Genomic DNA, 15,502 nt, shown 5'->3' on the forward strand with positions numbered 1-15,502 from the left:
TTTGTATTTTACCCGCCTGGCTGGGAGTGTTTGGGGGGGGGGGATTTGACCTTTTACTTATTTAGACGTTTACTGCTATAAATTTCATCCAAGTGCAATCTCAGGGATAAACATTTTGACATTCATTATAGAAATATTTTCAGAAAATTAGAGAAACTTTAGATTCTGTGATTAGGTAGTTTCTTGGCATTCTTGCATATTCATTGTCACGATGTTTAGGTGAGAGGTTGTTATATTACTAGTGTATTAGAAAGAACACTGGACTGAAAGTTAGGAAATAAGAGGTCAAGTCTTCCTCTGTCACTTCCTAACTTTGTGACATGACAAGGCACAATTTTTCTGGGCTTACTTTCTTCAGCAAATTGGGTGCAGGTAGAGTTGGACTGATAACATGCTAATGTTACATTAAGCTTTGGAAAACCTGTGGTTTCATGATAATGACACCAAAATAAAGCCAGTAAGAGTAATTATGAAAACCAAATTTAATTTTAACTTATTTTTCTAATTATTCCATTATTTTCTGAACTTTCGTTTTCTTCATCTATGTGGGCCTCACAAGATTCTTGCATGACTAAAGGACATAGTATACTTGAAAGCTCTTTGTCAGCAAACTATTCAAATGTTATTTTTAATTTGGGGCAAAAAAGTTGGGTAGAGTTGATTCAAAATTAGATGAATACATCAGATACTCCTTTGAAGTTTCAGGATTTGATTCTGCAGAATCAGAATTAGTTGATTATTTTATCTACTGTTAATAGCATATTAAAATCTGTACTACCAGATAAAGCCTTAGGCCCAAATTTCTCCTCATTCCAAAGTAAAGAATTGAAGCTATCATAAAAATGGGAAATCAAAGAGAACAGACAACCAAACTAACACTGACAATGGCCTAGGGAAGTTTAGGACATTAAATCATAAATGCTGAAGAAAAAAAAATTTTTTTTTTTTTTTTGGAGAGGTTATTGCTATAGGGTGCATGCACTTGCCAGGAAGACAAGAGACAAACAAGAAGACAGAAAGTGAAAAATCACCCACCCCCCCACCCCACCCCCAGTCCAGCAACATAGCTGTTATGCCAACTGCTGGTCCCAGAAAAAAAATTTCTTTAAACCTCTACTGTTGTTTCAGTAGCATTTAATGAATAAATTTATTCTTTTTTGCTTAATTTATGATAGTACAGCACATTCATGAGAGAGAAAATGATAGAGAGAGAGAAACATGGGCACCCTCCACAGTTTTGTCACACTGTGATCCCCTCCCTCATCCCTCCAGCTTGCCAAGATCTTGGGCATTTGCCCATATCTGGTATGTTTCAGGTCAGCTGTGCTGGGTATCCCAACATGTGAGAGACCATGTAGCTTGCAGTACTGCAGTTCAAAATGCTACTGACTATACTACAGAAGTCATGCCTAGGGTTATTCTTAGAGTTAGTCAACTGTTAATCAAAATTGTTTCAAGACATAAAATTATTCCAGAATAGATTAGTGTCTCCAAAACTTTTGTTTTTTCCCAAAGATTTTTGCTATGGGGCATGAGCACTAGCTGGAGAAACAGAGAAAGACAGGAAGCAAGAAAATGAGAAATCATCCCTGGGTAGGATGGCTACACTGCCACCCCTTCCCCTCCATTCTTCTCTCGGGATCTTGGACACGCATGCACATGCTGGGCAGGAGTTTCAAGTCACCGGCCCAATACTTGAACCTTACTTAGTTCACCACCTGGACATTCAGAGCCTTTACCACTGCCATACCTGCTGGTTCCTTTAATTTAGCTTTGAGTAGAATAAGAATTAAATGTGAGAATATTTTTGTAAGTATAATGTACATATAATTACAGTAATTAAAATGATTTGAAAGACTAATACAATCTTTTGAAAGACTAATTGAGAAAAGATACAACATATTCATAATGTGTTTAAAATATTATGTTTACATACAAATATTTACACACACACACACAGAGAAAAAGACTGGAAGGAAACAAGTATCCTAATTTTTTTGTTTTGCTCTGGTTTCCCTAAATAGTTGATTAAAAGTGATTTGAGTTTTCTTTAAACAGTCTGTGTTTTTCACTTCTCCTAAATCGAAGATATATCACTTTCATACCCAGAAATAAACTTTTGAAAGCATAAATCTCCATACAGATCTGTAGTCATTAATACCCTTTGTGATATTTTAGGTTTCTGAGATAAATTGTCCCACAGTACCGTTACTAAAATGGCCTTAGAAAAGGACTACTAAAAATTTATGACCACTTTTCCTGTATCTTCTTTTTCTCTCGAAAAGCTTCCTTTGAAGTCAAAGGGATTTTGTGAACAGATGCAGGAATATGTGAAGGAAGAATTGGATTCTTAAACCAGATGCATTAGACATTTTTATGATTTTCTCATAACCTTTAGAGAAAATAAAAATTATTTTGTAAGAAGATAGTACAATAGAAACATATATGTGAGATCTTCAAGAAGTTCATGGGAAATATATATCATGAAAAAACTTCACAGATTTACATTACTTTTCACCAAAATAAACTTATACTTTATTTTTTCCATTAACTTTTTAAAGTCCCCTTGTTGTTACCATTTGGTGATCCTATCAAAAAGCAAGACATAATCAAGTTATTAGTAGTTTGGCTCTGCATTTATTCCTTGAGGTGAGAAGCAAAAGTAGATGCGCTTCTAATATGCTTTGTTAGAAACTAAGTTAATTTTTTTTTCTGGTTTGTTTAGACAAAATTTAGAGTAAAAACCTTGGCATTGAAGATCTTTAATTATCTCAAATGTAGGCTTTTGCCCCTGAAGGTTAGTTGTAAACTCAAGGTCAAAATTAAAAGTAGAGGGGCCAGCCAGCAGGTGGCATAATGGTTAAGGTACTGGGCTCCCACAGGGCCACTGTGGTTCAAGTTCTGGACCCAGTGGCTTGAAACTCACTCTGGGCTCATGTGCATGCATGCCCAAAATCCTGAGAGGAGGAGAAGGGATTAAGGTATGGCCATTCTTCTCTAGAGGGTGATTTTTCACTTTCTGTCTTTCTGTCTCTCCAGCAAGTACACATACACTACAACAAAAATCTCTTGGAAAAAAATAATAGTAGGCAGAAAGCAAGAATAACAGGATATCACACTGTACTCACTATGGGATGTCTAAATTTTTTATGAAAAGAGTTTATTTTTCCAGGTGTTGCCTGACAGAAAACTGTTGAAATCTGACAAGATGAGAAGTCATAGAGTCAGAGGAATGAAGATCTGACATGTTATGTTTAAATGTTGATGGTATTAGGTAAATTTAAGCCTGTCATCATTTTCCAGATACGGAATTCATACTTCTTTAAGCACTAACTCATGATTGCATTGTGCAAAGAGTGAAATATTGATGGTTACTAGATTTTTGCAAGTATATTATCATTTTGTTGAAGTTGAAATGTCCATACGTTATTGCACCTGAACAGCATACTTCATTATTAGTGCCCATGGCCTTGGTTTGGCTAGCATTATTGTTCTGTTTCTGCTAGTCACAACTCCTAAGTATGGCTATTAGATGAAGAAATCATGCCTGCCAAAAAAAGAAAAAAGACACTATATTTAATTTTTGGTTTTATATTTAGGTATCACAAGACTTAAAAGACTTCTTAAAGATTAAAGATAATTTTGGATTTGAAACAAAGTTGCAAAATTAATACGGAAAATTTCTGCATACTTTTATTCAGGCTTTGTCTTTTTATTTTTAATTTTGGAGAGGTTTTTGCTATAGGGTGTGTGCGCTAGCTAGAAAGACAGAGACAGGGAGACAGAAAGCAAGAAATCACCCCCCCCCCAAAGGGGAGATGGCCATGCCGCAATCCCTTCTCCATTCTCCTCTCGGGATCTTGGGCACGCACACACACACGCCCGGTGTGAGTTTAAGCCACTGGGTCCGAGACTCAAACTGCAGTCGACTACATGGGAGTTAAGTGACATAGCCATTAAGCTAACTGCTGGTCCCTCAGGCTTTGTCTTGAATAATCATAATTTTGATCATCAAAATCAAGAGGTTAACATTGGTACAATCCTATCAGTTCAGCTATAGACCTACTTCACATTTCACTGTTTTTTCTACTAGTCCTTTACCTGGACGAGGATCCCACATTGCATTTAGTTGTTATTTCTCTGCTCCGTGAGTCTCTCATCATCTTGGCACTTGTAAAGAGTAGTAATCATTGATTTTGTAGACTGTCTCTCGATTTAGATTTGTCTGATGTCTTCTCATGATTATACTGGGAGTATGGGTTTTAGCAAGAATACCATAGAAGAGATGTTCACTACAAGGTTTTTTTGGTTTTGGGGGGTTTTTTTGGGGGGATTTTTTGAGAAGTTTTTGCTATTGGGCGCGTGCATTTGCCAGACAGACAGAGAGAGACAGAGAGAAGGCGAGAAACCACCCCCCAGGGGGGATGGCCACACCACAGTCCATTCTCCTCTCGGGAATTCACGCACATGTGCCCGGCGTGAATTCAAGCCACCGGGTCCAGGAGTCAAACTGTAATTGACTACATGAGAGTCCAGCGACATAGCCATTACGCTAACTGCTGATCCCACAACAAGGTTTTAAGGCAGACATTAGCACCTTATTTTAAACATGAGAGAATATGCTTAAGTAGCATACTCAGTGTTACACAATTAATTAATGGTGTAATTACGATGGTAACATCTACTGTGGCCATTTAGTCTCATATTTTGTAATTTGTAATTAGTTATTATTGTAGGCTACTGTGATCTTTTTTTAATTTATCTATTTACATCCATTCACTATACACCATTACAGATGTATTTTCCATCCAGAGTACACTATATTGGCTCAATCAAGCACACCAACATACGTGTTATCATCAACAAATAATTTTCCATTTATTGTTTCCTGTATATTTTGCTTTTTTTCCCCATCCTTGATTCCCTATCTCTCACCCTCTGCCATGTCCCACCCTCCTCCCACAATGTCTCTGGTATCCATGATTGCTTTCTATGCCTTTTCTCCCATTTTATTGATTTGCTAGGGAACTTAATTAATCTAAATATTTTCAATAGCAAGCACAGCTGATATATACATATCCATGAACACAAGTCTGGCTTTAGGCATAAACCTCAGTCAGTAGAGTGAACATACTATAAAGTAGCACCTAGCTGGGGCTGTATAGCTTACTGCAGTCATCGAATAGGTATTTTTAATGCATTTTTTTTATTTCAAGAAAAACGGTCTTTGTGTGTTTTTTCCTCCTGAAACTTTTTTAAATTAATTAATTTACATTCATCCCCTAAACATTGTCACAGCATATTAAATGTGGTTTCCCATCCAGAATATACTGCATAGTAGCTTAATCATGCATGTTATCATCAATAATTTTCCATTTCTAGTTTCATATATACATATATATATCACACACACACACCTATGCCCTTTCCAACCCTCTTACCACACTATCTCTGGTGTCTACAGTTGTCTTCCATTCCTTTTCCCCCCACATTTTATTGATAACATAATTTCTTAAGTAATCTTAACTACTTTCAATAGCAAGTTCACCTGGTAATTTCAAGAAAAGCAGTTTTGAAATGGTAAGGAACTTTGCTTACAACTTAAAGCCAGGAAACAGGTTAGCATTCTGTTTAAATAGTAGGTACATGAACTTATCAACAGCTCACAACAGGACAAAAACTCTTTTTGTTTGTTTATTTGTTTGTTTTTGCTATAGGGTGTGTGCGCTCACCAGACAGACAGACAGAGACAGAGAGACAGAGACAGAAAGCAAGAAATCAACCCCCGGGGGGATGGCCACACCACAGTCCCTTCTCCTCCATTCTCCTCTCGGGAATGCATGCACATGTGCCCAGCGTGAGTTCAAGCCACCGGGTCCGGGAGTCGAACTGCAGTTGACTACATGGGAGTCCAGAGACACAGCCATTACGCTAACAACTGGTCCCCAGGACAAAAACTCTTAAAACCGGACAACAAAGCCTAGAAGAGAAGCAGCAATATTTTAGTCAAAAGTCACAGAACGCTATTTCACCAATTCAGTCTCACGTACTTTATCTTCTGTTGTGGTTTGATCTTCCTGATTGAATTCTGGGATATAATATTCAACTCCAGATTTTTCCCTACCATTAAGTTGGCCATTTTCTTAGTTTTTCAACTCTTATTTCTGTGTGTCTGTATTTAATTTTCCTAAGATAGCACTCCCTTAAGAACCTCTTGATGATCTGGTCTGGTGCTGCTAAATTCTTTCAGGTTTTGTTTATCTTAATATGTTCTTGTCTTTTCTTCCCGTATGAAGGATAATCTTGCCAGGTACAATATTCTGCTTTTCCCTTAACATTTCGAATATATTTTCCCATTCTTTTCTCGCTTATGTTGTTTCCAATGAGAGGTCTGCTATTAGCCTGATAGGATATCCTTTGTAGGTAACTTGCCATTTCTCTCTTGCCAATCTTAGTATCTTGTCTTTGTCTGTGGTTTTGGTCAGCCTGACTATAATGTGTCTTGGAGAAGATCTTCTTGGGCTGATTCTGTTTGGGATCCTTTGTATTTCTTGGGACTGGATCTTTGAGTGCCTCTCTAGGTTTGGAAAGTTTTCTTGCAGGATTTCATGGAATAGATTATCAATGCCCTTATGAGTCTCTTTGCCTTCTGGGGTGCCAATTATCCAGATGTTTGGACGCTTGATGGTATCTAGTACTTCTTGTATATTATTCTCATTTTTGGGGGCAATTTTTTCAGTCTTCATGGTGGATTTTTCTAGGCCAGCAATTTTCTCTTCTGCATATGAGATTCTATTTTCTATATGATCTAGTCTGCTTTTAATACTTTCAAGGGAGATTTTGACTTCCTGTATTATAGTCTTCATCTCTAATGGTTCCATTTGATTCTTTTGTAAAATGTGTAATTCCTCTTTTAAATCTTACTAGAATTTCCTCACTTCCTGGAACTCATCAGCTCCTTTCTCCTTTCTCTTCTGCAGTTCATTGTCTCTCCTCTTCCATCTCTGTTAGCTTCCCCATTATGAATGTTCTAAATTTTTTATCAGACATTTCCATGATTTCCATTGAACTGTCTGTGGATGAAGAAGAGCTATTCTTTTCCCTTAGAGAGACATATTGTCTTGCTTTCCCATATTTCTTGTGGCCCTGAGGTGATTTCTAGTTATCTGATGGATGGTGTGTTTCTTCCCAAACTTGAAGTTCAATCTGAGCATCCAGGAGCGTGCAGAAAAGGAAATAGAGAGAGAGAAACAACAGCAACAACAACCACCAAGAAACAGAGAAAAAAAGAAGAAAAAAAACTAAAAAAATTATTAAAAATAAAAGCAAAAAGTAGAAAGCCACGCAGTGCGTTTGCGACACGGAAATCACTAGTTCTCAGGAGCCATGAAGGTGTCTTCTTCTGAAGGCCTGCCCCTTGCCTCTCCTGGGTGGGAGGTAGAGGGGATTATTAATAAAGGGAAAGGAGGAGCTGAAAGCTGAGAAAATGCTTTACCTTAAAAAAATTTAAAAAGGAAAAATTACCAAAAATGAGAAGACAGAGACAGAGGTAGAGAGAGACAGAGACAGAGTCTTGAATGGTTTCCTACCACTGGAGTTTGTGGGCTAGCAGCTGAATTATCAGTAGAAAATCTTTATTTCTCTTATTTCCCTGAAATCACTAGTTCTCAGGAACCATAAAATTGTCTTCTTCTGAAGGCCTGCCCCTTGCCTCTCCACTCAAGTTCGTGGGCTGGAGGCTGAATTATCAGTGGAAAATCTTCATTTCTCTTATTCCCCTGAAAGCACTAGTTCTCAGGAGCCATGAAGGTATCTTCTTCTCGCTACTGTGATCTTAATGACATTAAATTGGGGAAGTGGTCACAGTGACTTTTCCCTTTTCTCTGTCATTCATTGTCCATGTAAATGCAACACAAACTAATTAACAACACAGAAAGTTTTCAGACTTCTCTAGCCATCTGAAAACTTTGCCAGTGAATAACTGCCAGTTTGATCAGGCTGCCACATAACTGTGCTTCTCTTAAATGGTAAATAAGGGGGAACCAGCAGTTAGCGTAATGGCTATGTCGCTGGACTCCCACGTAGTCGACCGCGGTTCGCGTCCTGGACCTGGTGGCTTAGAACTCACGCCGGGCGCGTGTGCGTATGTGCCCAAGATCCCGAGAGGAGAATGGAGGAGAAGGAATTGCGGCGTGACCATCCCCCCTGAGGGGGTGATTTCTCGCTTTCTGTCTCTATGTCTCTCTCTGTCTGTCTGGCAAGCACACGTGCCCTATAGCGAAAACCTCTCCACACAAAAAAAAAAAGTTAAATGGTAAATAAGGGTGCTGCATGTATCCACACAAAAACTACTGCTAATCTCAATCAGTTGGTGAGTCCATTTGTTTAAAAGGCTCTTTAGTTTGACAACTAAGTGCAGTGTGGGACCCTGGATTCAATCCTGGACAAGAAAAGGGACTAGTAGCAAAAGTAGTAAAATCTGAATTAGATCTGTAACTGAATTAATAGGATTGTATCAATGCTAATTTCTTGATTTTTATCATTGCAGTATGATTATTCAAGACAAAATGTGATAAAGAGTCTAAAGGAATTTTCGGAATTATTTTTGCAACTCTTTTTTTTTTTTTTTGGAGAGGTTTTTTTGCTATAGGGCGCGGGCACTCACAGAAAGAGACAGAGAAGAAATCACCCACCCCCCCCCAGAGGGGATGGCCACCCCGCAATCCCTTCTCCTCCATTCTCTTCTTGGGATCTTGGGCACGCACGCACACGCGCCCGGTGTGAGCTTAAGCCACCGGGTCTGGGACTCGAACTGCGGTCGACTACGTGGGACTCCAGCGACATAGCCATTACACTAACTGCTGGTCCCGTTAAATCCATGATTATTTTAAAATAAAAAATTTTTTATGACTTGTGAGAACTAAGTATAAAACTAAAAAATTAATATAGTACCTATGTTTGTTATTTTTTTTCAGAAATGATTATTTCATCTAATGGTCGTATTTACTGATTGTAACAGAACAATAATACTGGTGAAACCAAGGCTGGGGGCAGCTAATAATGAAGTATATTGTTCATACTTGTAAACTGACTTAGCTTGTTATAAATAACAATATTTCAGTTCTTAAAAAAAATACCTTTGAGGGACCAGCAGTTGGCGTAATGGCTATGTTGCTGGACTCCCATGTAGTGGACTGTGGTTCCAATCCTAGACCCAGTGGCTTAAACTCATGCCGGGCACATGTGCATGCATGTCCAAGATCCCGAGAGGAGAATGGAGGAGAAGGGATTGCGGCATAGCCATTTCCCCAGGGGGGTGATTTCTTGCTTTCAGTCTCTCTGTCTCTCTCAGTCTTTCTGGCAAGCGCACATGCCCTATAGCCAAAACCTCTCCAAAAAAAGGGAAAAAAAAATACCTTTGAGCAACTAATGAAAACTGTTCATGGTAACTACTGAAAATATATAGGAAGGACAGTTGATACATACTGAGGATTTATGCTAACAAGTATGTCAGCCACAGCTAGGAAATGCTGAAGAGAGAGTGATGTTGTTGACCCTCAAATTCCTCCTCATGTGTTTTTCATGACTGCAGCTTATAGAAGACCTATCTGCAGAAGCTTATGTGTACATGCACACAGACACATATGTTTCCATATGTCATTAGAAAAGGGACTAACGTTTAGCTGGTGCCTGCCATTGTATATGCCATACATACTTTCTTGAATTTACTTCTTACAACAATTCTGCGTCATTAAATCCTCATAACTCAGTGAGGTAGGGGCTGATATTAGTCCCATTTTATAGATAAGGATATTGGGAGGTTAAATAATTCACCCAAAGTTACACAGCAAATGTCAGAGCTGATTTTTATATTCAGATAGCCTGATTCTAAACCCTGTGCACTAGTGGTGGTAAATTCTGGAAGCGATTACACATGTTAATTTGCTGATAACTGTCTTGTAACTTTTAAATCTGTTCCATGATAGCCACTTATATATATTGTTATGGCAACATGCAGAGTAGAAATTATAAATCACTGTTGTTGCTGTTCTTACTCCTGTTTGACTTGATGAATTATGAGAAAGGAGCAAAGCTGTCTTATAAATTTATCTCTATGTCTCTATTTGGCTACTTCCACAAGGATTACCTTGCATAAAATAGGGGCTTTTAACACATGAGTCCCCAGGTGCATGTAGGAAGTTCTGTTTATACAGTCTATAGCTAAAAGGTTAACCTGCACAGAGTCCTGCAGGCAGAGGGGAGGTGGTGAGTGCTAGAGCTGATGGATGACCAGGGAACCACTATCTGGGGTCTAGTTGGGATTTATGGGTAGAGTACTTTCTTCAAGAAGTAGCAGAAGTACAAAGTGGGAAGGTGGGAGAATTGAAAGTAATTAGTGTTGTGAGCCATTTCTGCAAGTGCTAAGAATTTCCCTCTGAGGAGTCTTCCTTCAATGAGTTCTTTTTAAAAAATCATTTTTAGTTTATTTATTTATTTATTCTGTGCGATGGGAGTGTGGAAAGAGGGAAAGACAGGGAGACAGGAACCTGCAGCAGGACTTTTATACAGTAATCATCCTCAGTCTCAGGCAGCCTTGATCTTGGGCACGGCACATACATGTGTCCAGCATTTTCAGATCTGAGGACACACAATCAGGACCTATCCCATGTGGGTCCAGTTTTGTTATTGCTGTGCCACAACCTGGCTCCTGAAAGAATTCTTTAAGAGGTCTGTAATTCACTACTTACTTAGTATTAAAATGAGTTATGACCAATTAATATATTAAGTTGGATGCTGATAGTTCTTCAGAATTAGCAACATTGAACAGCTGATTTTACACACCAAACAGAGGGCTCCTCGTGAACTTTTCCTGTACTCCTCGTGAACAGATTTGGCAGAGGCTATTCTGCCTTATATTCATTAAGCCCTACCCTCTACCCTGTTACTTTGGGCCCCTTTGGGGAAGCAGGAGAATGTAATAGTAAAGGGAAATGGAGCTGTTTACTCAAATCTCTGGTTTGGATTCTTCTTCTCCCATGGGGAGAATGGTATAAGCAGTCAGTTCATAAATTTGCTGGAAAAGAGGTCTCTTGGGCTCAGGCTAAGTGTGTAGTATGAAGGTGGAGTCCCAAGGGAGATGTTAAGGACCAGACTATGTGGAGCCCTTGCCAGTCCTGGGGAGACAGCCAGGTTACCCCCCAACCCTCACCTGTCGATATTAGTTACCTGGCCATCTTGACTGTAAAGGAAAATTCCTTCTCTGCAGGCAACTTTGGCTTTCCCAATGGCTGGCAACTTTCCAGCCACCCCCATGCCACCAAGCTGTGAAATATCCAGCCTCAGTAACTGGAGAAGCAAGTTTATAGAGGATAAACATTCACACGAACATTATACATGTCATTTGAAAGTTGACTGGCTCTTCACTGAGAGGAAGTATGATAAAGCAGAAGGTGCATGACTATTTGGATCAGTCAGGCCTGGCCTCACCTTATCGTAACTGTGTGGTGCCAAGCAAGTTACTTGACCTCAGGAAACCTCAATTTTCTCATCTGCAAAGTGTTAAGAATAATACTCACATTGTAGGAATTTTACATGGAGTTGAGATCCTACCATATGTACATAAAATCTCTTGACCAATAAACAGCACCTAGTGGGTCTTCCCTGTTTGATGATGACTACGTTTAATAATTTATAATTCTACTTAGCAACATTTCTCTCCAGTACTGTTATCAATCTTAACAGGAATCTCCCATCTCTACACAATTCTCCCTCTCCTTTCACCTCCCCCCAAAATAAGCCTGACCAGTTAATCTCTCAAAAGCAGAGCTTTAATTATGCTATTCCCTTACTCATAAATCTTTGGAAGCTTCTCATAAAGCCTAGACTCCCTATAACCCAACATTCGAGACCTTCCACAGTGTGAGTCCAAAAAAAAAAAAAAACCTCTCTAGGCCACTGCTGTGAGGAGAATAGAGTTCACTAGCAGCTTTTACACTTTCCAAAGCACCAAACTCATCTTGTTTGTTCAGTTCTGTCCCAACTTCAGGCAGACTGTAATAAACAACATCTCCCAAAGCTTCCTGTGCAAAATTGCTGATTCCCATTGTTCCAATACGGTTTTCTGTTGTAATCCACTCATGTTTCTCCGTGAATTTACGCACCGACAGCAGAGCCTGTCCTGTGCGCAGCGGGACCAGACGGGGCCCACCCGCAGCCGCCAGGGCCGTGGCGGACAGGGGACGGCGGGAGCTGAGGCTCTGCGCAGGCTGCAGGCCACGGCCCGCACGCTCCACGCCGCTCGCTCCACGCCGCTCGCAGCACCATGTTCGCAGGGACGCCGAGGGTCTCCGAGCTGCGCTCGGCAAAAATCTTAAAAACAAAACAAAAAAAGCAACAAACATATTTTTGCATATTAACCATACCTCAATAAAATGGTTTAAAGTAAACAGTAACAGAAAAACTTATATAAGGTTCTGAAGCTGTAAATGATCCCTCCTATTTTGAAATTTTATAGGATTTCGTACCTTTCTTATAAAAAAGCAGCATATCCTTCCTTATATTCTGCCTCTATAGGTTTTAAGACAGATGGAAGAGCACATCTTTCTTTTTTGGGCCTTTGGGGAACATGCCAGTCAGAAACAGCTTGGCATATCTTGTCCTATTGGCTGCAAGTCAGTAAGCAGACCTCACTGGCAGTGCATTTCTGAAGTCCATTACCAGTCATGAAAGGCAGGAAAGATGCTTCCTAAGACCTAGCTATGAGAACTATTGATATGTGTGCAAGCAAATGAGTTATTACTTAAATCTGGGCCATAATAATTTCTGTGACAGAAGGAATTCAATTAGTAAGTATCTAAAGAGTGAATGAGTTCAGTGAAAAATAAAAATCATTGAGGTTGCACATGAGAAAGTGAATAGCATTTGCATCAAACAGATTGTTGCATTTAAGACATAAGTGTTTGTGTGTGTTTTTATGTATTTAATCACAAAAGATGTTTGTTTGTTGCAGTAAATGATCTTATTTATTGCCCAAAGTATCCAGATGTTTATAAGTGATTGGAAAATAATACAATATTAGTTTTATTTTGATCTTCCAAGTAGCTATGGATTTCCAGTAACTTTTATTGCCACTGTAGTCCTAATTTTATTTTTCATAGGTACCACTAATTATTCTGGGGTTTGCTAACTTTTTATATTATAATGAAGTTGTTACCTCGGCATATAGAAAAAATTGTAGACATACTGAAAAATATGAAAAGATTTTATTTTGAGCACAATTTTGCCTCAAGGGACAGTTTGTTTCAATAATGTGCCAAATATAACTGATGTGTTTTATTCCGTTATAATCAAGAGTATGCTCGAAACTCATAAAGGAACTAAAAAGTGTATTTATTCTGGAGCCAGCAAGTGGCATGGTGGTTAAAGCACTGGACTCCCATGTGGTCAACTGTGATTTGATGCCTGGATCCAGCCGCTGGAAAATCACACTGGGTGTATGCATGTGCGCCCAAAATCTCAAGAGGAAAATGGAGGCAAAGGGATTACGGAATGACCATCCCCTCTGGGGAGTGATTTCTCACTTTCCTTCTCACTGTCTCTCTTTGTTTCTTCCTGGAAAACACATGCACCCTATAGCAAAACATTTTTTAAAAAATCATATGTATTCTATTGCTATTGCTTTTTTCTGCTCAGTTATTCACCTGGAGTCACTTTAGGGCAACCTGTCAAACCACACCTAACATCTTTGTGCTATAGATTTTGGTATGTTCTGCACAGATAGAGGAAACAGGTTGAAGTCTCACGGCACTGTTACGTGATACAGTCAGTAAGGCCATTTGTAAGCTCTCAGGTTTAATACAACTTTATTTTTCTTTGCACCATGGTAAGAGTGGAGTTATGTGATTCACATAAGTTTTTTTTTTTTTTTTATTATCATAATCTTCTTTATATTACATTGGATTACATATAACTTTACATTGACTTCCATTGCTTTTTCAAAAGGGAATGCCATGCATGTCAGTCAATACAGAGGCATCGATCTCCCCGCTTTATCATTCAAAGTCTTTTCCATGCATTTCCCAATAATTATTATTATTATAATTTTTTAAAACAGTCAATCACTATTTCTCATTTTGCTTGTTAAAAGACTTCACCCATCATGAAATACTTCCCAGACCAGTCCAGTTGAGAATACTATACACGTCATCTTCAACAGATAATAAACCATATCTGTTTCTCACTAACATCCCCTCTATTGTTCACTTGCTATCTTTCTCTATCCTCTTCTCTTTTTTTTTTTTATAGTTTATTTTTTATTTTAATTTTTTTTTCCCATCACACACAAATGAATTTTCCATCCAAAATACACTGTGCATTGGCTCAATCAAGCACGTCAACATATATGTTCTCAGCAAATAATTTCCCAATTCTTGTGTCCTGCATACCTTGCCTTTTGTTTTACCATCCTAGATTCCCCATCCCCCTCCCTCTGTTATGACCCATCCTCCTCCCACATTGTCCCTGTCATCCCCGATTGCCCTCCGTGCCTCACCCCTCCCCAAATGATCTGTCAGTGATCTTAATTAGTCTAAGTCTCTCCAATAGTTATCACAGCTGACACATGCCTCTACATGAACTCAAGTCTGACTTTAGGCCTAAACCCCATTGGGTAAAAAGAGCATACTATAAAGTAGAACCCAACTGGGCCCATACCGCTCACTGCAGCCATCAAATATCCATTTTTTTTTTAAATGGTACGAATAGTTTTACCGTTTTTTTGTTTTTTGTTTTCGTTTTTTTTTTTCCCTAACATTCATTCCCTGAGCATCATCACAGCGTACTAAATGTAATCTCCCATCTAGAATAAACTGCACAGTGACCCAATCAAGCATGTTATCATCAATAATATTCCACTTCTACTTTCTTGCTTATGCACATATATGTTTTTTTTCCTCTTCCTCTTTTTTTTTATTTTTTTTTATTTTTCCTATGTTTGTCCCTCTGCCCTGTCTCACTCTCCCATTACAATATCCCTGCTATATACAGTTGTCTTCCAGAAGAGTTACTGAAAAAGTGATACATACAAGTAAAGGGAGAGAGGCCACAAGTTCCAACCATCAGCTCATAAAGTTTTTGGTAATAGGGAGCATAAACTCCACTCAGGGTTGGATAAGGAAGGGTCTCCGGCAGATCCACAAGTGTAGGTGAGTCTCCAAGGAATGCAGTTTCAGGAAAGCAGTTCTGGTACACAGGGATAATTATCAGCTGATGCGGCACAGCAGTCATCTTGTAGTTACCAGGAATGGTGTTGTGGGGGTCTGCAGTGTGAGTTGTCCTTGGGTATCTGGCTTCCTTAAAAATGGCAGAGTAGTTCTTGTTTTCCCCTGAGGTAATGCAGGGCTGGTAACTATCATCTTCTTAAGTTGCAAGTTCTTCAACCTTGTTTTCGGCCTCCGGGCCATCCCGGGCCAGAGAGGCAGGGAGGGGCAGGGAGGCCCCCCGG

The 15,502-nt window shown here is 39.1% G+C and overlaps 1 protein-coding gene across 1 annotated transcript in view; it reads left to right on the forward strand.

Annotated features, from left to right (window-relative positions):
- WARS2 (tryptophanyl tRNA synthetase 2, mitochondrial) overlaps positions 1–15,502 on the forward strand; it is a 90,416-nt gene that overhangs the window by 1,715 nt on the left and 73,199 nt on the right. The window lies entirely within an intron of this gene.

The sequence above is a fragment of the Tupaia chinensis genome, unplaced genomic scaffold, assembly GCF_000334495.1.
Source record: "Tupaia chinensis unplaced genomic scaffold, TupChi_1.0 Scaffold144247_1, whole genome shotgun sequence".
In the NCBI taxonomy this organism is placed as follows: Eukaryota; Metazoa; Chordata; class Mammalia; order Scandentia; family Tupaiidae; genus Tupaia; species Tupaia belangeri.